General features: G+C 39.7%; 1 long non-coding RNA gene across 1 annotated transcript in view; it reads left to right on the forward strand.

Moving 5' to 3' along the window:
• Positions 1–14,695: 14,695 nt before the first annotated feature.
• LOC306665531 overlaps positions 14,696–21,568 on the forward strand; it is a 75,803-nt gene continuing 68,930 nt past the window's right edge. Inside the window, exon 1 of the long non-coding RNA XR_013765059.1 lies at positions 14,696–15,392. This is a non-coding gene — a long non-coding RNA (uncharacterized lncRNA). The remainder of the gene's footprint in view (positions 15,393–21,568) is intronic.

The following is a 21,568-nucleotide window of genomic DNA, read 5'->3' on the forward strand; positions in this document are numbered from 1 at the left end:
AACAATAAGAATCCGAGTGATACTAAAAATAGTCATTTACATGAATTGTTCCTTGACATTTGAAATGTGATAAATGTCACCATCTGTGGAACATTCAATTACAACTCCCTACACACACACACACACACACACACACACACACACACACACACACACACGGTTTCCAGGCCTAGACGCCACCCCAATCCAGGTTACCCTATCCAGCAAAACTGTCCATCCTCCTGCCATCCCAGGCGAGGCGCCTAGGCTTGAGAGAACCACAGCCTGCCTGCAATTGGCTCCTCAGAGTCGAACAGTTCCTTTCACTCTGCTCTTTTTGGTGGGAAACTTGAAAGAAAACCCTGTTTTATATCACCTGAGGTAACAAAGAACCTCGCCGAGGACTCAAAAAGGTGGAACAAATTTCCAGACCATTTCTTTGGTTTATATTATAAAGAGTTTTAAGAATTGTGATATTTTACATACATACAAGGTTTTGAGTCTTCTTAAGGAATGTCAGATGGGGCATCACTGGACTGATATTTTCATGTGGCAATAATTGGTGGAAGCTGGATAACAGCCATGCTTTTTTTTTCTTTTCTTTTTTGTGACGCTGGGGATTGAACCCAGGCCCTCATGCTTGCGAGGCAAGCACTCTACCAACTGAGCTATATCCCCCGCCCAACAGCCACACTTTTTAGGGAGCCCCACTCACCTTAGTTCCTTTCAGCTGATGACCTAGCTTAAACATTAGAGCTGAGAGTTGGAGATCCATGACCATGACAAACCCCTCATAATAGCAATTAATTTATGAAGGTGAGTATAGGTAGCATTGACCCCTAGACATCTAGAATATTTGCACTCACAACTGCCCTCTCTTCCAATTTTCCATAGCAGTAAGCAAATCAAAATTCATGTATTAGCCAGGCATGCTGACCAAAGCCTGTAATCCTGCTACCCTGGAGGCCACAGCAGGAGGATCACAAGTTCAAGGCCAGCCTCAGCAATGTAATGAGGCCATCAGCAACTTAATGAGACCCTGTCTCAAAATAAAAATAAAATATACTGGGGATGTAGTTCAGTGGTAATTCCCCTCAGATTCAATCCTCAGGAAAAAAAAAATCATATATTAACTCATTTTAATCTTCACAAGAATATTATGAAGTAGGTCTTTCTCTCTCTCTCTCTCTCTCTCTCTCTCTCTCTCTCTCTCTCTCTCTCTCTCTCTCTCTCTCTCTTTTCCTGTACTGGGTATTGAATCTAGGGTCACTTTACCACTGAGGTACATCCTCCAAACTTATTTTGAGACAGGAACTCACTAAATTGCTAAGGTCAGCCTTGAACTTGCTGCTGTCTTCTTGTTTTAGGCCCCCATGTAGCTGGGATTTCAGGTGCATGTCACAAATATTGAGGTAGGTACTATTTCTATCTCCATTTTTCAACAAGAAAACAGGGAGTAGAAATTAAGTAATCCCAGTGACTGGGGAGGCTGAGGCAGATGAATCGCAAGTTTGAAGCAAACCTCAGCAATTTAGTGAGATCCTAAGCAACCTAGTGAGAGTCTGTCTCAAAATAACAATTAAAGAGAGGATGTGGCTCAGTAGTTAAGTGCCCCTGGGTTCAACCCCCATGTCAAACACACACACACACACACACACACACACACACACACACACACAAAGAAGTTAAGTCTCTTGCCTAAAATCACATTGCTAACAGGCAGCAAAACCAGGAATCAAACCCAAGCAGTCTGATTCCAGAGACGTGACTTCTAGCCAAAGGGTATGCTTCCATACCCCACATCCATCCACTCAGTTATAAATTCAGTTCTCACAATTAAAGAATTATAGGTACACACCTGTAGTTCCAATTATGGTGAGGCTAAAGTCAAAGAATCTTGAGCCTAGGAGCTTAAGATTAACTGGGCAACACAAGACCCTATCTCCAAAGAAATAAAAATAAGAGATAAATAAAAATTTGGTTTTTCAAACTCTCTCTCCATGTCTGTGAAAAATACTCAGAATGCCCAAAGCTAAAGGCTTTGCCTCCTCAGTTTCCCAGACTCCCTGTGTTCATTGCTGCCATAATGGCTCTTACCACACAACCCTGAAACTGCCAGCTGAACTTCCTGTCTAACTCTGAAGCAAGGACAAAAATCTTACTCACCATCATGTGATACGAAGCAAGCATTCAGTAAGTGGATGTTGAATTAGAAAATCAAACAAGTGCTTTTTAACTTTTCTAGTACTATCCTTTCACTACAATTGTCTTCATGTTAAAATTGGACCAGTTCAGAGCCTACCAAACGGCCTCATTGCTTCTGTACTTCATCTTTCCTTAGCAATGTTTACCCCTGCAAATGCAGATAACATCTTGTTCTCAAAGATGTTGTGGGAATTTAATGAGAAAATGCTTATGGAGTGCCTGACACTTAAAAGGTTTTCACAAGATAGTATCTACTGTTGTAAATAGTCCAAGAATATTTCATTCAGCATCCTTTTTATAAAGACACTCCCTGTCCCGACTAAAACTCCTGTTAAAACTCCTGTTTCCAGTATTGTGTGCATGACTTCTTTCTCATTTTCTACCTGTGTTACTCCATCTGATATCAATGAGAAAATGCCAGAATAAATAGGTTTCAGCCCTCAAAAGCAGAAATTGGACTTGAGGATTTAGAATGCAAGGCGAAGGAAGCATATTACTCTTACATTAACACCTATGAGTGTGTCTTATGGAGTCTACTGCAAGATTTGCTTGAATTTTTCAAAAGATAAAACAAAATTGAAAGAAAATTCTTACTTGCAGATGACTGCTTTAGGTTAATACTCTCAGACCCCTCTGTAAACTGGGTCTACTGCCCTGTGAATGTACCGCCTAGCATTCTGCAGATACTCAAAGCCCTTCCTGACTTCCAAGCTCTGAGGGCTTTTCTGTAGCCATCGGTGTCAGCAAGAACCTATTCTATCAATATTTTCAGATAACAATAAGACTAATAATAGCCAACCCATATTGGTCTTCTGTGGTGTACCATGCATCCTGCTAAGCAACTTCAAACATTGTATCTTCTATTTTTCTAAGAACTTAGCCATATGTACAACTATTGCTTTAACATTTTTTCTATTTAAAATGGGAAACATGCTTAGAAGACTGAAATAATGTGTCCCAACTTCCGTGGCACGGTAGTCCTCTGACAAAGACAAATTCAAATCCAGGTATCATTGTTCTTAGCCATTAGGGCACCTGCTCCCTAGTCTGAGAGCTCATGGTTTTATTATTATTATTATGGCTTTGATTTATACTTGTATTGAGTCCTTGAGATAAACAGATAAAATTCATGTCCTTTATTTAGACTCTCTCCTTCTCACCCACACAGTGATGGTATATATCTAGTAGACTAATTAAGTACTGCTTAGCATATATACCATTAAAAACAGAGGGAAATTTTATTTTAGACCTTTTCTTTTTCCCAAGGACTTGATGTTTGTACACTATCTAGATAGTCTTGAAATCAAACACAAATTTGTATGACATTTTTAAAGCCTTTCAATGGTCCATTTCATTATAAAAATAGCACATACTGGGTTAAAAATAAGAGTATTCCACCACCCTAAGTACATTTTAAGCCCTTACAAAAAGGCTAAAATATTGGCATTCAGATCAGCCAAATCTGAGAAAGAATTCTAAGCAGATCTCTCTAGCAAAGCCCTATATTAAAAATTAAAATTAGAAATCTAAAGTCATAGGCTAGATAAAGAATGCGTATTTTAAAATATGAATAAGCAAACAAGAAAATTTTAGAAGCACATATTGGTCTCTCCCCTCCCTGTTTCATAAAAGACTGAGAATAAAAAGCTAAATCAGATAAGAAATATAGTCATTAACATGTTTAACCACATACAGATCTAAGTTTACAATTCAAGTGATTTGGGGATGCACAAAACTTTCCAAAGTAACCAGTTTCTATTAAGAATGTGTTATTTTATATATATGTGTGTATATACCTACACATACACACACACAAACACACACACACACAAACACACACACATGCACACACATAAACATGAACATAAACATGAACAGCCTGGCCTCCAAATTATGATCTTCCCACCTTAGTCTCCCAAGTAGCCAGGATTATATGAATGTACCATCACGTACACACATATGTGTGTGTGTGTGTGTGTGTGTGTGTATGTATTTTTTAATTAATTAAAATTTTTTTGCTTTAGAGGATTAGAGGCCAGGGCCTCATGCATACTAAGCAAGTACCACCGAGCTATAGCTACAGCCCTCTTATTATATTTTAACTAAAAATTATATTTCCATACCATCTGGAAAAGTCTAAACTTTTCATTCCACTCCTTACCTTAGGAACTGATAAAAATCTTATTATGATGAAAATTCACTCAAATTCCTAATCACTACGGGAATCTTGTTTGGATGAATTTTCCCTGTTTTGATTAAGAAGGATACTTTATAGGGAGAGGCTATTTGACTGATTGTGGAATCAATAATGAAAAAAAAAAAAAGAACAGTCACCAAAAGGAGTAGTTACAACCTATTAACACACATTTTGCTCTGTAGGCTGCTACAGAAATAAGCCTTAGCCTGGCGCAGTGGTGCACACTTACAATCCCAGCAACTCAGGCGGCTGACAGGAGGATCATTCAAGGCCAGCCTCAGCAACTTAGCAAGACCTTGTCTCAAAATAAGAAATAAAAATAAAAAGGGCTCAGTGTTTAAGTGCCCTTGGGTTTAATCCCTGGTACCAAAAAACAAATAAATAAATAAATAAAATAAAGGAAAGAAGGAAGTCTTGAAAAAGGAGTCAGAACCTTAAGAAATGTGAGGGACTCTTAGTCCTAAGCTCAGTGCCTAAGGAATAATTGAGTCCCAACAAAAAACTGACTGTCTTGTTGCTTCATAGATATATTATGTTTTCTATTTTAGTGTGAGTGGGTTTCACATGTATGTACTGATAATTGACTAATTAAGAATAAGAATGTCGTTTACTACACTGTGACCTTAGGCAAGCCGGTTTCTGTCTGAGCCTCAATTTCATCATCTACAATGAAGGATTTGGATTAAAAGATACCTAAGTTCCCTTCAAGTTGTTACAGTCCATAATTCTAGGTACTTGCTGTGGTCAAACACTGTTCTTGGAAATGTCCTGGTACCACACATAATAATAATAATAATAATAATCTAAGATTTATGAAGTATATAATCAAAAATGAATAAATGGAGGTTTTCAAATATAGGAAGTAAAGTATATGGTAAAAATGAGACAGGGTGCAGAGTTAAGCCATGGAATTTTTAATGTTTTTCAATATTTTAATAATACACCCTTGTAGTAAGTACAACATTTAGAATCCTCCATTTACCCTCTGAAGTAACTAATTTCAACTTTTTGAGAATAACAATTTTGCATTCCTTAGTCTATGCTCCTACAAAATAAGACGGGGTTTCCTTAGGAAACATTAGGATTATGTATTTTCTTCTTGTCAATTGTCTTAGTCCATTTTCCATTGCTATAGCAGAATACTGAGACTACATACTTTATAAAGAAGAGAGATTTGTTGGTAGCTCGCGGTTCTGGAGCCTAGAAGTCCAAGAGCACGGTGCCAGCATCTGCTTGGCATCTGGAGAGAGTCTCAGGCTACATCACAACATGTCTGAGGGGTGGAAGGGGAAGCAAGTATGGGCAAGAGAGGAAGAGCTTTGTAACAGCCACTTATAACATCTCAGTCTTTCAAGAACAATCTCACTCCTGCAAGAACGGCACTAATCCATTCATGGATACCGTGTCCCCATGACCAGATCATCTTTTAAAAGTCCCACCACCTCTCACTATTGTCACAGTGGGGGCTAATTTTCCAAGATGCGAATTCTGGGGGTCATGTTTAAACCATAGCAACAATATATAAAGAAAGGATTAAAAGTCCTTCTTCTTATTAACAACTGCATGTAATTCTTTAGTATGACTGTACAATGCATTTAACCATGTCCCTATTTCCCCAAATTCTTACTGTTATGGTCAATCCCTTACTATTAATCCTTATACATACAGTTAAGCATACTAGTGCTTATATTTTCAGTTTATTCTAAAAAGTAGGATTACCAAGTCAGTGGATAGGCACATTTTAATTTCATATAAATATTGATCAATTTTTTTGTACAAGAGATTGAACCCAGGGGTACTTAACCACTGAGCTATATCCCCAGCCCTTTTTATTTTTCATTTTGAGACAGGTCTCAGTAATTGCTAAGGGCCTCACTAAGTTTCTGAGACTGGCTTTGAACTCATGATCACCCTGTCTTAGCTTCCAGAGCCTCTAAGATCATGGGCATGAGCCACCATGCTCAGCATATCTTGCAATTTCTAAATTGCATATTCCTATCCACCAGAAATTTTAACACTTCTACATTGACTTATTTGTGCATATTTTTGTTCTTTTGCATTATGTCTTTATCAATTTGATCTTTATGTCCTGTGCATCTTTTCTAAGTTATTTCTCTTTTTCTTATTAAATCGTAGGAGTTTCTTGCATAGAAGTTATATCAACCCTGTGCAGATGGGTTCACATGAATTTTGTAAATATTCCCCACTTAGTAATTACTCAGCAAGCAATGTAATAATATTCATTTTCTGATATGGAAATCAAGAGCACATCAGCACCAGAAATAGTTTCACATGGTAAAATAAGTGCCATGGGTTGAACTATGTCCCTTCAAAATTCCTATGTTGAAGCCTTAACACCTAATGTGATGGAATTTGGAAATGGGCCCTGAGATACAATTAGATTTAGACAAGGTCATGAGAGTCTAGGGTATCCATAAGAGGATTAGTACCCCTGAAAGAGGAGACACTCTCTTCCTGCCATGTGAGGACTTAGTGAGAAGTTGGCCCTCTACGAGTCAGGAAGAAGCCCTCTCCAGAAACTGACCATGTTGTCACCTTGGAATTGGATTTATAGCCTCAAAAACTGTGAGAACACAAACTGAAATTGGATTTATAACTTCAAAAATTGAGAAAATAAATTTCTGTTGTTTGAGGTATCTGGTCTATGGTGTTCTGGTATGACAGTCTAATTGACTAAGACAATACAATACACGACCTCAAAGATTATGTTGCCTATAACTTTCCTATGTCCATGTATGACTACATGACCAGTGTAACATCACATCATGTTCAACCACAAGAATGGAATTCTAATGAGAATAAGTTATACTCAATGCATGTATATGTCAAAATACATTCTACTGTCAACACAGACTTTTTAAAGGAAAAAAAATTTAAAAAGAAAGGACAGGAAAAAAGATTATATTGCCTAAAAAAGAACCATTATGTTTCAATTTCGTCAATTGTTAATATTTATTTGAACACTTCCAATCTAAACTATTTACTGTTATTAACTTAACATTTCTGTTGGCATTCAAGGTTTCCTTATATTCTCATTCATTGAACATGCACCAGAGCCCAGGAAAGAGCACAAAATACCATCTTATTATACACACAGAATCTATTTCTGCCCCAGGAAGTATAGAACCTCAGGTGAAAAACCTCAAACAGCTGGAGTGACCCAAATTTTTCACACTCACATATCTGTTTCCTGAGCTGGACAACTTGAAGTTGGGGTCAGCTGAGACAGTCAGGCAGATGCCTACTTCTGGCCTCTTCATGAGACTTGGGCTTCCTCCCCCCATGGTAGCTGCCGGGCAACCAACCTTACTACGTAGTGGTTCCGGTATCCAAGTGAGACTGCTTCAGTGGACAGAGGCAACATGGCCTTTCATGACCTTGCCTAGGAGGTCAGATAACATCACTTCCCCTGCACTGCAATGAGCCAACACAGATTCAAGGGGAGCAGAATTGCAATCATCTTTTAAAACTGTCACACATAAACATAAACATATACAGATAGATATACGTACACTTACGGATGCATAAAGTCCCCTATAAATACCCTTTAATTTTTATTACAAGCCAATTGTTAGGTAACACTTTGTAATTTTGTCTATTTTGGCCTGCCCAGGGTCACATAGCTAGTAGAGGAAGGATTCAAGTTCACCTGCAGCAAAGCCCAGGCTAAATCCACTAAGCCATATTGACTAGAGGGGGCACTTCATTATTTTAATGGTTATATCGCCACACCAATAAATTTGAGTTGATACCATATTTAAGTTGGTTGATTTCTGTTGAGAATAAAATAAGCTGGGTGAGATGGAACTGTGTTTAATTTAAATAAGCATAATTTACCAAACAGATCAACCCAAGGTAGACTGAGAGGTTTCAAATTGAAACCAATTGTTTTCAGAGATTGATTGATCCAAAGGCACATTTTCTAGAATAATAGGACACCAGGCTCCCGGGTGTGTGTTTGTCTCTTTGTTGGGGCTGCTCCTGCTGCTGGACTTCCTGCCCAGCTCGATCGTCCTTCTCTGCCAGCTTCTGCTGATTCCGAATTATCTGAGAAATTGACTCAGCTTGCTGTTTTATGGTGCACAGAGATATAGCCAAAGATCGTGCCTCTGGAGTGGAGAAAACAGGACTCTGGCTACTCGTTTCCCTCTAGCAACTTTCGATCAATACCAATCACAACAGCCTGTTTGTCATGTACATAGCACGGTGAGACGGTTGACAGGAGCAACCCTCCCATACCATGGTTCATTTGTGCTGAACACAGAGACAGCTAATGAACATCTTTTGGATAAGTCAAGTTGAAAATATAACCTTCTGGCCTCTCAGTTAAGAGATCATTTGAACCTTATCTCAACAGTTGAATGTTGAAAGAAAAATTAGGAATAATTAATAATACCAAAAAGTGCATCTTAGAAAAAGGCTAGAAAATCCACCATCACGGGTAGCTTCTATTTCATTTCTCAAAGTCACTCACAAGGTCCTCCAATTTGTAGATGATAATGACCTTAGTGGGATGCTCTGCTGATCCACACTCCCCACTGAGTGCATACATATGTGTGTGTGCTTCTGCATGAGAATGTATGTCTGTGAGGTTTCCAGTTCTCTATCAATGAAGTCACACAATGATAAAGTCCTGCGGCAATGTTGGAAATGCCCTGGCTGAAGAGACAGAGATTGCTATAACAAAGAGGGTCAACTTGAAGGGGAGTTCAAAGGAATATTTTTTTCCAAATCAGCGATCTTTGCAGGTTCTAAATCCTTTGTATTATTCGAACAAGAGAAGAGAAATAACTGTACAATGTGAAATCTGAGAGAGCTGTAATATTCATATTGGTGTCAAATGAATTATCACTGATATTCAAATAATTCAAATTTCTAACAAACTAATTTGCTCCACCCTGCCTGTCCTCCCCTGCCCCCCCCAACACACTCCCACCAGGCTACCTGTTATTACACTACCACAAGAAGAAGAGAATTTCTTTATGTCTTTGTGACCAAAGAGGCTATGTCACAAACATGTTTGGTACCATTTCATCATATAGAACCAATGAGGGAAAAAAAAAAAAAAAAAAAAAAAAAAAAAACAGAGAGGTGTGTGTGGGTGCCTGTGTGGGTGAGCAGGCCCATGTGAAAACCAAGGAGCAGAGAGACGCAGCAAGGCAGCATGCATTTTTAATCAGCTGCTACAGGTTCTCCTGAACGAAGAAATTGCATTCTGAAATTCCCCCTGAAAATGTTTCAGGTAATAGGAATAAATAAGAGTCCAGTTTAGTTGGTGGTCTGGTTAAAGCAGTATCTCCGGGAGGAAGGGGGAGCCACAATGTATCCCATATGGGTTAAGCACTATGATTAGACTGGATTTGCCAAGACACACATTGGTTGTTTCATTACACTTATAAGAAAGTGTAATGACTTATAAGTGTAACATAGTTGATGTTCCGTAAGTGCTCAATCTTTTAGCACTGGAACTACTGCTTGACTTTGTGTCCAGTAGAATAAGCTACTTAATAAGGACTGACCCTATCAGGAAGCTCTGTATTTACAAATTGCGTGATTTTTTTCGACATAGTGAGAGGTAACAAAGTGCTGGGGTAGACCACTTTAATCCCTAATCTCTTATTTACAAAAGAAAGCATAATCCTTTGCTACCTGAGCTTTTCCTACAACATTCCAATGCTTCATTCTGTATTGGTTGTTTTTCTTTTGATATACTTGTGCTCTCAAAAAAAAAAATTGACTGAGGTTTTAGGTTTGGTTTTTCTTTTGTAATATTTCTTTGGTTCTAGGCATGAATTAAGTGAAAAGAAATCTAATTTCACGTTAAAAACAAAACAAAACAAACAAACAAAACCCAGTAAAGTTTCCCGATTCCTAATGGCATACCTCACTATGACAGTGGTTGGAGTTTCAAGGATACCATATGATCAGGTCATCCAGTCTAAGAGGAATGCAAACCATTCTTGTGACATAATCTATTTGTATCCCTTTCTCCCTAGGGATATTTGTCTCTCAACAAGAATTTTATTGCTTATTAACTTTTAAGTATTCCAGGATGCTATAGGGAAAAAAAATTGCTTTGCATTCAATAACTAAATGTATTAACAAAAACACTTTACAGAAAGGTAGACTTTTTAAAAAAGCATTACAGCATTATGTCTCTGGTTGCAGGGAAACCAAAAAATAAGATTTATTGATTGCAAGGCCCTTTCACATATAATTTGGTGCTCATAATTCCCTTATGAGGTAGGTTGGAAAGCATTTTATTATTATTATTTTATAGATGAGGAAACTGAGGCTCAATGAGTTGAAGGAGCTTGTTGAATCCCACACAAGTAGGAAGGGTGGTTAATAATACAATCTTCTAAATAAATCAACACAGCATTCTTTCCCCTCCAGAAATATACTCGTCATCAGTCCTACCTAAATACTTTATTTTATTTTTTGTGTTGTACTTTAAACAATCTCCTTGGGAGGAAGGGTGGATGTGTAACAGGGGTCTACTTTTTGCTTTGAATGTAGCCCTTGCTGCTCTGCCACTGCAACTTATTTTTAAAAGTCATGTTTCTTTCTCTTCCTCTCTCCCTGCTCCTCCCTAATCTCTTCCCATCCCTAATCTCAGGGGAAACAGGATTACTTTTATTCCCCATCCTAGGCAGAGTTATCAGTCCTTGAGCACACACCCACCATAGGAAAGAAGTATCCAGACTTTGGGGATGGCACCAGAGGATCTCAGAAATGACTGTATCCCAAATTAACAAGTGAATTACAACTCCAACAGAGAACACGGGGAATGTAGCCTTTGATTCACCTCTTTAAAAACTCCCCCGTTCCCCCAAAGGGCAGGATCACAGCCTTTGGGACTGGAATCCCCTGTGCTACTTTTTTTGCTAATGAAATAATAAAACCTCTTTTTCCTTTTTCTCAAAACCATGTCCTTGTTTTTGGATTGGCATCAGGGCCAAGGACGAAGCTTTCGGTAACAGATGTACTACAAGACAGCAAATAGAAGTTCACGATATTCTTTTTAACATTAGGATTTTCCATTAAAAACAAATAATAATAAAGTATTATCCCAGAGTAACAATGTCAATAAGAGCTAGGCGTTGTGGAGCAGACCTGTAATCCCAGCAATTCAGGAGGTTGAGGCAGCAGGATAACAAGTTTGGGGCCAGTCTCAGCAATGTGGAGAGACCCTGTCTCAATAAATAAAGGAGGGGAGGGAGAGGAGAAGTGTTGGGGAGTGATCAACAACTAAAATAAAAATTAAAAAGGGCTGGGGATGTGGCTTAGTGCTAGAGTATCCCTGGGTTCAATCTCCAGTACTGCAAAACAAAAAGCAAAAACTGTCAATCAGGTCTACAGAAGAAACCTGAGGACTGGGGGTCAGTGGTCCTTACTAGAGCTCAGCGCTTTGGTTAGTATGGAGGTTAATGTAATGGTTTAAGACTCTCAGGGGTATTTAATGATTCCTGCAAATAGTGTAGTTTCAGGGTCACTGATGTCTGCTTGGCTCTTTAGTTAATTCATTTGAAAATCATTCATTGAGTATCTAACCTGGCCCAAGCATTCCCACTGTGTGTGGAGGATACAAAAATGAGTAAGAATACTTGGGTAAAAATAGGTAAATAAAACCATTACTTAAATTAAAGCAAACGTAATGTATAAACAGATGTTATAAGAATCCAAGGGTTAGTTTCCTTTTACTTTCAGAAAGAGCCTAAGGTCCTTTCTAAGGGTTAATTCTGGGCTATCAGAGGAGACATCTAGTGAACAATAGCCCCCTCTGGGCCTGCCTGTATACAGCCAGAGAAGAAATAGAGGTGAGAGTGAGTAAAGATACCTTGTTTCCCCTGAGTAACTAACAGTACAGTTAATCCAATTCTCTATTTTTGCACTGACCAAAATATAGTCCAAAGTCATGAGTGACTCTTATCTGTTGAGAACCCTCACCCTATGCTTCCGTCCCTTCATCTGGTTGACCTCTGCCCCTTCTGAGTTGTGCACTAACCATCCACTTGAGGAAAACTTCCTAAGCTTCCCCAACTTTCTATTCCCTAACCTGACCACTTCTAAACCAATGCAGGCCTGATGCCCGTACATGTGCATACAAACATACATGTTCAGCTCTGCACTGGACTGAGGTTCTGTAGTGACAGAAATTACTGATCGTTGTATTCACAGGACATTTCATAAGATCCAGTGTAGATAAGGTGACAATGGCAGCATCACTTAGGGGTGGCATGTGGGGGGGTGGGTGAGATAGCATTCCCTTTTCTTTTCACCTCCTCCCCCATAATTTCTATTAGCCACCTGTCTTCATCCCAAATAAACATAGTCTAACTAAAACCAGAACGTATGCAGGAACAACGTAGAATCAGAACGAGGAATCGGGCTTCTCACTAGACTGCTTAAAGAACTCCTCCTATAGATCACTGAAACTGAAATAAGAGTCAGCTAAAATACTTTTGGGGGAGAGGAAATGAAAGGAACATGAAACAGCTTGAGTGGCCACTATTTTATTTTAATGAAGTCCTTTGAGGTATAATTTACATGCAGCAAAAATGTTCCCTTCCTAGTTGAGCATGTAGCAAATGCCTATAATCCCAGTGACTTGGGAGGCTGAGGAAGTAGGATCACAAGTGTGAACCTGTCTGGGTAATTTAGCAAGACCCTTTCTCAAAATAAACTATAAAGGGCCGGGGTGTAGCTCAATGGTAAAGGACCTTCTGGATTAAATTCCCAGTACTACTAAAAAAAAAAAAAAAAAAAAAAAAAAAAAAAAAAATCCCTTCTCATATATTCAGTTTGATAAGTTTTGATAAATGCATAGTCCTGAAACCACTGCCATAATTGTGATTGAGAACATTTCTAAAATCCCCATAATGCCCTTTAAACAACCATAATTTTAATGAACCTTTAGAGGAACCACAAAACCTATAAATATTGTAGATGATATAACGCGACATTGCATCTTGGACAATTTAATGCCTCTCTCCAAAATGAAGTTTGCTTTCTCTCAGTCAGACCATCATTTGCTTGTGCTACATTTTCCTTTTTGGGATCCTCAAGGCATTTAGCAAACAAGATTCCATTGTTATTTCCCCCAAATCTGGCTTAACAGAAGAGATTCATATACTCCACTATGATGAAACTAGTACATCATCTTCTCAAATAAACCAGCATGCTTCTGTTCTTTCCAGAGACTGCCATGCAAGTGGTTGAGCATTGTTAGGCATGTTCTGAATGAGGTGGCCATCAGTTGCATTAAGTTGGCATCATGCCTTTCCCTTATTTATTGATTATACTCCCTTGGGTGACTCTGAAAAGGTCCACATCCTAGGGACGCTTGTACTTTTGGATTTAATTTGGTGGATTAATGGAATGATACAGGGAACAAGTGAATGACTAAATAAATGAGAGAATGAAGGAATGAGTGGTGCCTCCATTTTATGGATGAGGCAGCGTCTGAAAGGCACAGTGAGGTCAGGTGACTGGCAGAAAGCCACACACTGATGTGGTAGCAAGCCTGACCAGATGCCAAGTCTCTTTTCTTTGCTCTCTTCATTTAGCCATAAGCTTGGTTTAAAAAAAAAAAAAAAAAAAAAATCCCATAGAATATCAACATTAAGGAGTGAAAATGAAAAAAAAAAAATCATACACACACACACAAATAAATGGTTTTAAGTGAATTTAATATGCAAAGGATTGGGGGGTTAATTTTGGGTAAGGATTTCTGGGTAAGTTTTCACTTACTAGAAAGTAAAAATAGATCTTTTATCTACCAGATCTTCTGCTCCATTAAAAAGAGTCAGTAATGCTTTTTGGTAACTCTGTTTGTGCACATGTATGTTTTGTTTTTTGTGTAAATAATTTGTGTAGGACTCTCTGTGTTTGTGTGTGTGTGTGTTTGTGTGTGTGTGTGTGTGTGTGTGTGTGTTTTCAGGATTCTTTAGTGAAAAAGACACAATTATCTTCCCTGTTGCCTACTGCATTACGGCCAGGATGCTGGGGGAGATCCTATGTGGTAAGAGATCTTCCATTGTGATACCTAAGCTTGCACTTTATTGCAGTTTTCTCCATGTTCGCACAGGTCAGGAATACATGGGGTTACATTTTTGTTCAGAAGCTTTTATGCTAGAACAGGTATGAAAAAACTTTGAGGAGCAGAAAATGAAAAGTGTGTTTTATATGAAACTCTAATTTATGGTCCTCATAGGAAAAAAAAAAAAAAAGAAAGAGCTGTTCAACTGGCCCTCCCAGGGGACTCAACTGCTCTCCAGTGCGACCTGCACTTGTGCCTTCTGTCCATCTTCTGCTCTGCTCAGATATGCATGAATCGAATCGTTGCTTCTTCCAGCCTGGCTTTCTCTCTCCCTCTCCCTCTCCCTTTCTGGCGCGGCTGTCCCTCCCTCCCTCTGGCTTCTGCTCTTTCTTACTCCTTCTCTCAGCTGCTTAACTACAGCTCCCACTGGAACTTACACAATCAAAAACAGTTCTCCTCTCCAGCAGCCTCCAGAAGCGCATCACCTGGAGCAGCCACTCGCTCCAGCGCCGGCCCCGGAACTGCGAGGTAGCTGAGGGCGGGGTGGGTACCGATCTCCCGCCCGGTGGCAGCAAGAGCATCTCCCTGGAGATTGGCCGTATCCCGCCATCCGTCCCCCGGAGTCCTGCAGCGGTGATGCTTATGTCTCGGAGCAATGATGGAAAGAGAAAAGCCACTGCTGGTGGCAAATGAAAGTGGGGAGAGGTTGCTGCAGTAGCTGGTGCTGCAGAATGTGCGAGTGAAGAACTGAGCCCCGCTAGATTCTCCATCCCGCTCCTTCTTCATTCACTGTTTGCAGGAGGGAAACCGGGGAAACAGATGCCCTAACCAAGCGGGTGCCACCCTGGATCTATAACTGTGAACTCCTCACTGTGGAAAATGGTAAACAAAGACATGAATGGATTCCCAGTCAAGAAATGCTCAGCCTTCCAATTTTTTAAGAAGCGGGTAAGGACAGGTTGTGTTTGCTTCTTTTGTTTTCTGTGCTTCTCTTAAATGCTTTTGAATGCTCCCCTGGGGTAAGCCTAAGGTTTTGTCGCTCAGCCCTTCATGAAAGCCTGGCTTCTGGTAGCAGTGGTCAAGGTGAAAACTGTCCTTGCCTTAATTCACATTTGTCCGGGTGGGGTGGAGAGGAGGGGGCTAGAAAGAGTTGCACTGGGAGGAGGGGGTTGGGCTGAGATGCTTTAAAAAGGGTTTGAGCTGGGAAGGGGGATTTCTCAATCAAAGCCAGGGCAAAGATTACAAGGTAGTTTCAAAGAGAAGTGATGAGTACAGTTTTAGCTAGTAATTTAGTCAGGCTAATTGAGTAGTGTTCTCTCTCTCTCTCTCTCTCTCTCTCTCTCTCTCTCTCTCTCTCTCTCTCTCTCTCTCTTTGCTGTCTTTGAAGGGTTCAACTTTTCCACACCTTTCATTCACTGGTCTCCAGTGCTGCATTACCATCTTCATTCGTCAGAAGCAGCAGCTTTGCCTCTCCAAATCCATTCAGCCAATAATTTGCTGTGTCTCTATCTATGATATAAATAGCAAAGAACTAGAGTGACCTTTTACAGAAATGATGGAATCCAACATTTTAAATCCTGTATTTCAAGTTGCCTCAATTTTGCTTAATGTATCCACCTTTTTTTTGTTTGTTTGTTTGTTAAGGACAGAGCAGGGGTGGTCTTTATTTGAGTAATAATTCGGGGTTATGCTGCTATATACATTGATTTAAATTCCTTGTTCTTCTTTTCATGTTATTAATAAAATTACATGGGTTGTAAATGAACAAATGTCTTTGGGTGTGTGTGTGCGTGTGTGTGTGTGTGTGAGTGTGTGTTTCACATAAACTCAGTTCATTGTAATGGCCACTGGTGGTCTGTAATGCTGAAATTTTATACACAGGTGGGGGGGGTTAAGGAATGGATGATTGTTAGAAGAATTGATGACTGATTCATATGGAGACTGTTTCTTAAGCAACAGAAGCTTCCTCCAGTCCCAGCTGCCCCATCCTATTTAATGCCCTAGGGCAATTCCAGCAAAAGGGTTTTCTCCATTCATTCTTCCTTGCCTTCATTCAGGTCCCTTTGGTGCCACGCCTGTGCCTATGAAATGCAGCGCTTCGGTTAACTCCCCAGCACAGCATAATGAATTACAGGCCAGGCTGGACTACCTCCCTGCACCAAATGGTCAAGCTAAGAAGCCAGGGCTGGAGACTTGGCATCCTTTCAGACCCAGAAGGGCAAGCAGGGACTCCTACGCACCTTGACTGAGTGCCTCATCAGTTAAGAAAAATCTCCCCTAAAATCCATGGACCAAACCATATGTGTATAAACCAAAAGGAAACCCAACTCATAGAGCTGGAGTACCAGGTGAGGTATCTAACTAGTGGAGATTGCAAAACTGAATAAAGTAAGTCAGTGCAACTTCCTAGAGTTCCACAATGCCATTTAGGTTTCCAAAATATTTCTTTCCAAGGGAAGGGCCTTTTGTACAGATTGGTTTCCAAGAATAAGTAGATATTTGATTAATAGAAAATATCAGGGCCGCTTTATACAGTAAGCTCTCTATGTCCTTTGGATACATTAAATTTTGTTGTTCTTTTTGAGAGGAACTCTCTGCTACGCTGCCCAAGCTGGTCTGGAACTCCTAGGCTCAAGTGACCTTCCCAGTTCAGTCTGCCAAGTAGCTGGGACTACTCAGGCACACTCCCATGTCCAGCTTAGTTATTCAGTGGTGTTTATTTACTTATTTATAATTTTTATATTTTTGCAGTTCTTAAGATCCAACCCAGGACTTTGGGCATGCAAAGCTCTTCCGCTGATTTGCACCCCCAGCCCTGACCCCCTCAGAATTATTCTCGACAGGTATCCCTAAATGACAAAGTATCTAGGCTTAGACTTTTTTTAAAAAAGTTATCTCTTATTATTTTCTTTGGACTTAGAAATGGACTTCTGGAAATACTAATTTGCCATTGGGTTTCATTTTGCTTAAAAGCATAATTTACCAATATGTTTTAGTTAATGCTTTGGCAGACCTTGAATTTTGCAAAGAACATTGATATTGATGTCTTCTCTGAGCACTTGCAGCGTGAAAGAAGTTTGCACCAAGATAACCAGCAGGCAACTTGACCTGCCTTCTGGTTTGAATCTATTAGTTGTTAGAGATATAGGATCTGAAGTTCCCCCTTGTCCCTCCACTGTCCTTACTCCTCCATGACAGCTAACTAAGTAGAATATGACTGTGTCAGGTCATTGGCATCCCCAGGGGTAAATTCCTTGATTCTTGTCTACCTCACTTTAGTACACATTTGGTTTATTTTGCTTTTAATTGTTCCTTGCAGTTTGTACCATGATTTTGCTGCTTTGGAGGTTGTTGTTGTTGTTGTTTTGTTTTGTTTTGATTTTGTTTTTGTTTTTTAACTGTCCACCAACAAGAATGCAAATAAATATTTACAGTGTTACAGCAATACCATAGTGCATTTCACCTCCTCCACAATTTTCTCCCCTCCCCAGAGGTAACTTTTAACATACTGGTATTGATACTTTCCAGGCCTTTTTATGTATATTACATACACATTCATATACTATAAAACCTTTGCTTCCAGCCAAGAATTATCTATTTTCCTATGTTCTATTGTTAAAGCTCCACACATTTCTGCATATTTTATTTTTAACCTCGCTAGACAGTTTTACAAAGTGAACCTTTGTCCAGTGCCCACATTGAACCATGAATAGATCTTGGTTTTTGAAAGCTCACTAGCAAGACTGAGGCTTAGACCCAAATTTTGATGGCTAATGCCTATGCTCAAGACATTCCAAAGGGAAAGAGAGAAGCTACAAAAAAGAATAGTTGATCTGCATTATGACTGTCCGCCATCACTGTTTATCAGTGCTCACTGATTCAGGTACTATGGGCCAAATGTTTTTGTGATTATCTCATTAATCCTCATAGTAACCCTACGTATGAGGTAGGAAGAATTACATGTGCAAAGTGCAGCTTAGAGAGATTAAACAACTGGCCCAAGGTCACATAACTAAAAAGTAGCAGAGCTAAAATTTAAATTTTGTTTGACCCAAGGGAAATCTGCCTTCTTAATTCAGATGTTTTTATTTCAAACCACACATCTCTCCTCTTCCTCCCTGCCCTGCAGTTTTTTTTTTTTTTTTTTTTTTTTTTTTTTTTTCTGAAGCCTCTACCCAATATATAAAAGCTATTAAGACATCCAGGGCTCAGCAAACAAACCTTTCATTGCTCCTGGGTAGCCCTCAGCAGTGACAGTGACTAGAGACAGCTGGGGTGGAGGGAGGTGGGCTCTGGGAACACCATCTGAACAAAAGCAGCCCTAGTGCTACTTCCACAAAATCCTCCAGACTTACCATTTTTCACCCGCGCATTCTAAATGCTGGACTAAATCAGCTTAATTTCATTTAGCTGAGAATTGCTAAGCTAAATTAGATAAGAATCCTACTTTCATTCTCTGTGTGCTAATGATAAATTAACACTGGATGTATATAGGTTATGCTTTATTCTTTGAGTCTCCAAAAATTCATTTAAGATGAATGGGAAAATGTCCTTATCAGTTTTCTTCTGACAATCCGAGAGCTCTTTAAAAATGATCAATCCTGCTAAAAGTAATCTATTTTCATGGATTTAAAGATTCAATCATGGCTCGGATTCTTACATAATGACTCCAAAAACCAAGAAAATGATATCATCTTGAACTTGATAATTCTTTTTGAAAATTCACTAGTTATGTGAAAAGGATGTCTATTGCCAGGTTACCTTACCTTTTGTCAAATTTCAAAGAATATCTGGCCATACTGAATTTGAGATTTGGGATGAACCTCAGAAATCCCCTTATTGACCTACCTAGGTCAATAAGATAAGAAAACCTAGGGTCTGCCGGGCACAGTAGCCCATGCCTATAATCCCAGCAACTCTGGAGGCTGAATCTGAGGTCAGCTTCTACAATTTAGTGAGGCCCTATGTCCAAATTAAAAATGGAAAAAGGACTAGGGATGTAGCTCAGTGGCAGAGCACCCCCGGGTTCAATTGCCAGTACTAAAAGGAGAAAAGAAACCCTTGTACCTGAAAAATGAATTGCCTGCTGGAATTCGAATGAGCCTAAGATGAGCTTTGTCTTTAGTGCCTCATGGCAGATCTAGAACACTGTCCTCTTCATTGTGCCATCAAATGAGTGCAGTTTCACAACTCATTCATTTTCAACAAATAAAGTCAGGACAAAATACAGTGTTTTTGTCTGTATTTAGGAACCAACTGCCTATTGCCTACCAACTTTGACAAGTCACTTGCCTTGACTCACTATTTCATGACTATGCCCATTTGAACAATTCCTTCTATTGTTCTTTGATAGCAATAGCTTTTATAATCACAATCACATATGTGGCACTGATCTTGCAGGACACTCTTCTAAGAGCTCTAAGCCTACTACAACTACATATTTAAATTCTCACTTACAAAAAGCCAAAAGTAGGTACTATTATTATCTGATTTCACAGATGAAAAAAGTATAGCAGGGTTAAATAGCCAGCCCAAAATCATGCAGCTAGTCGGGGCAGGATCAGGGTTTGGATCCAAGTTCTGTGTCCTTGACCACTATACACCTGGCCTCTGGTGACATTAAACAATCCAGGTCTTGGGTCAGAGAGATGGAAAGGTGTGACTGCCCTGGCTTCCTCCTTTCTCTAACAATGCTAGGGAAAAGAGAACAAAGGAAAGTGTTCCAGTCTGGTTAGGGTGTTCACTCTCACAGAGCTCAGATTGCCCCTCTTAAGTAGTTTTGTGTGTGTGTGTGTGCTGGGGATTGAACGCAGGGCCTTGTGCATGCTAGGCGAGCTCTCTACCAACTGAGCTATCCCCAGCCCTTGAAGTAGTTATTCTTTATCACTGTTCCACAAACTTTTACATTCCATCCTTTTACATTTTATTTCCCTTTGCTACTCTATTATGTCTGTTGAAAGCATCTGAATTGGAAAACAAAGGTCCTTTTCTTATGGGAAACCTCAGTGTCTTCTGAAGAGGGTATCTACTAATCACTTATTAAGGGTCAGCACTATCCTAAGCACCTTGCTTGTGTGATCCTCACAAATCTCCCTACTTGGAACCATTTCCTTGCCAAGGAAATGAGAGTCAGAGAGGTTAAGTAACTTCCTGAATGACACAAACCTATGAAAAACTCTATCCGAATTCAAACTCAGGCAGTCAACTTTAACCCCACCAGTCTCAACATGTATGTACTTGAAATACACTGTTGTGACACCAGTACTACCCCAAGCGGACTCTCCTCACTGGACAATGTATTTGTGTCCACTGTCCAGAGAAGATTCCTCCTCCCACCACACTCCCCCACCATGGCTATGGAGAGGTGGGATGTTTTCCAAGGGACTTCTAAGTGCCGCAGGAACACTTTGCAACAAATTTGAAGTCTTACATTTCTACAAGATGCGTTTGATCCTACGCCCTGGAAACCTGGTGCAGACCCCAGGGGCTTCCACTGTGCTTTATTCAAAAGTAGCTAACATCAGAGTTTTTCCCAGACCTTTCTGTCATGCCCCGCCCCAGCACAGCACAGAACCCAGTTACCCTGCACTGTTTACTAGTCTGCAGTTCTCACAGGGCGGAAAGTTCCCTAGGAACTGAGCTGGCTACCTACTGCTTTATGCTCCCCACCTGTCAAACTGTATTTGCTAAATGAAAGGATTCATAACATGAATGAGTGAATCTTTGTATTAACTTGTCTGAAGACTTTTGCTTTTCCTTCTTCCTTTCTTTGAACAGGTTAGTGACTTAGTTACCTAATGAATTCTAGTTCTGTGCTTGAATATAGATTCTATATAAATGAAAACTGAAAAGTAATTTAAATCTGTCTCAGGAACAAGTTTTCACTACCCCTTAACAACTGGCAAGTAAAAGGGGAATTTGACCTCAGTTTGTGTCTATACCATCTTATGCATGCTATTTTTCCCGTCAGACCAAATAAGACAGACTTAGTGATTCACTAGTGAGTGTCTCTCTCTCTCTCTCCCTTTGTACTAGGGATTGAACTGGAGGGGTTTTACCACTGAGCTACATCAGCAGCTCTTTTTATTTTTTATTTTGAGATAGGGTCTCACTTGGCTGCTTAA

This window comes from Sciurus vulgaris, assembly GCF_902686455.1.
Source record: "Sciurus vulgaris genome assembly, chromosome: 7".
Classification (NCBI taxonomy): domain Eukaryota; kingdom Metazoa; phylum Chordata; class Mammalia; order Rodentia; family Sciuridae; genus Sciurus; species Sciurus vulgaris.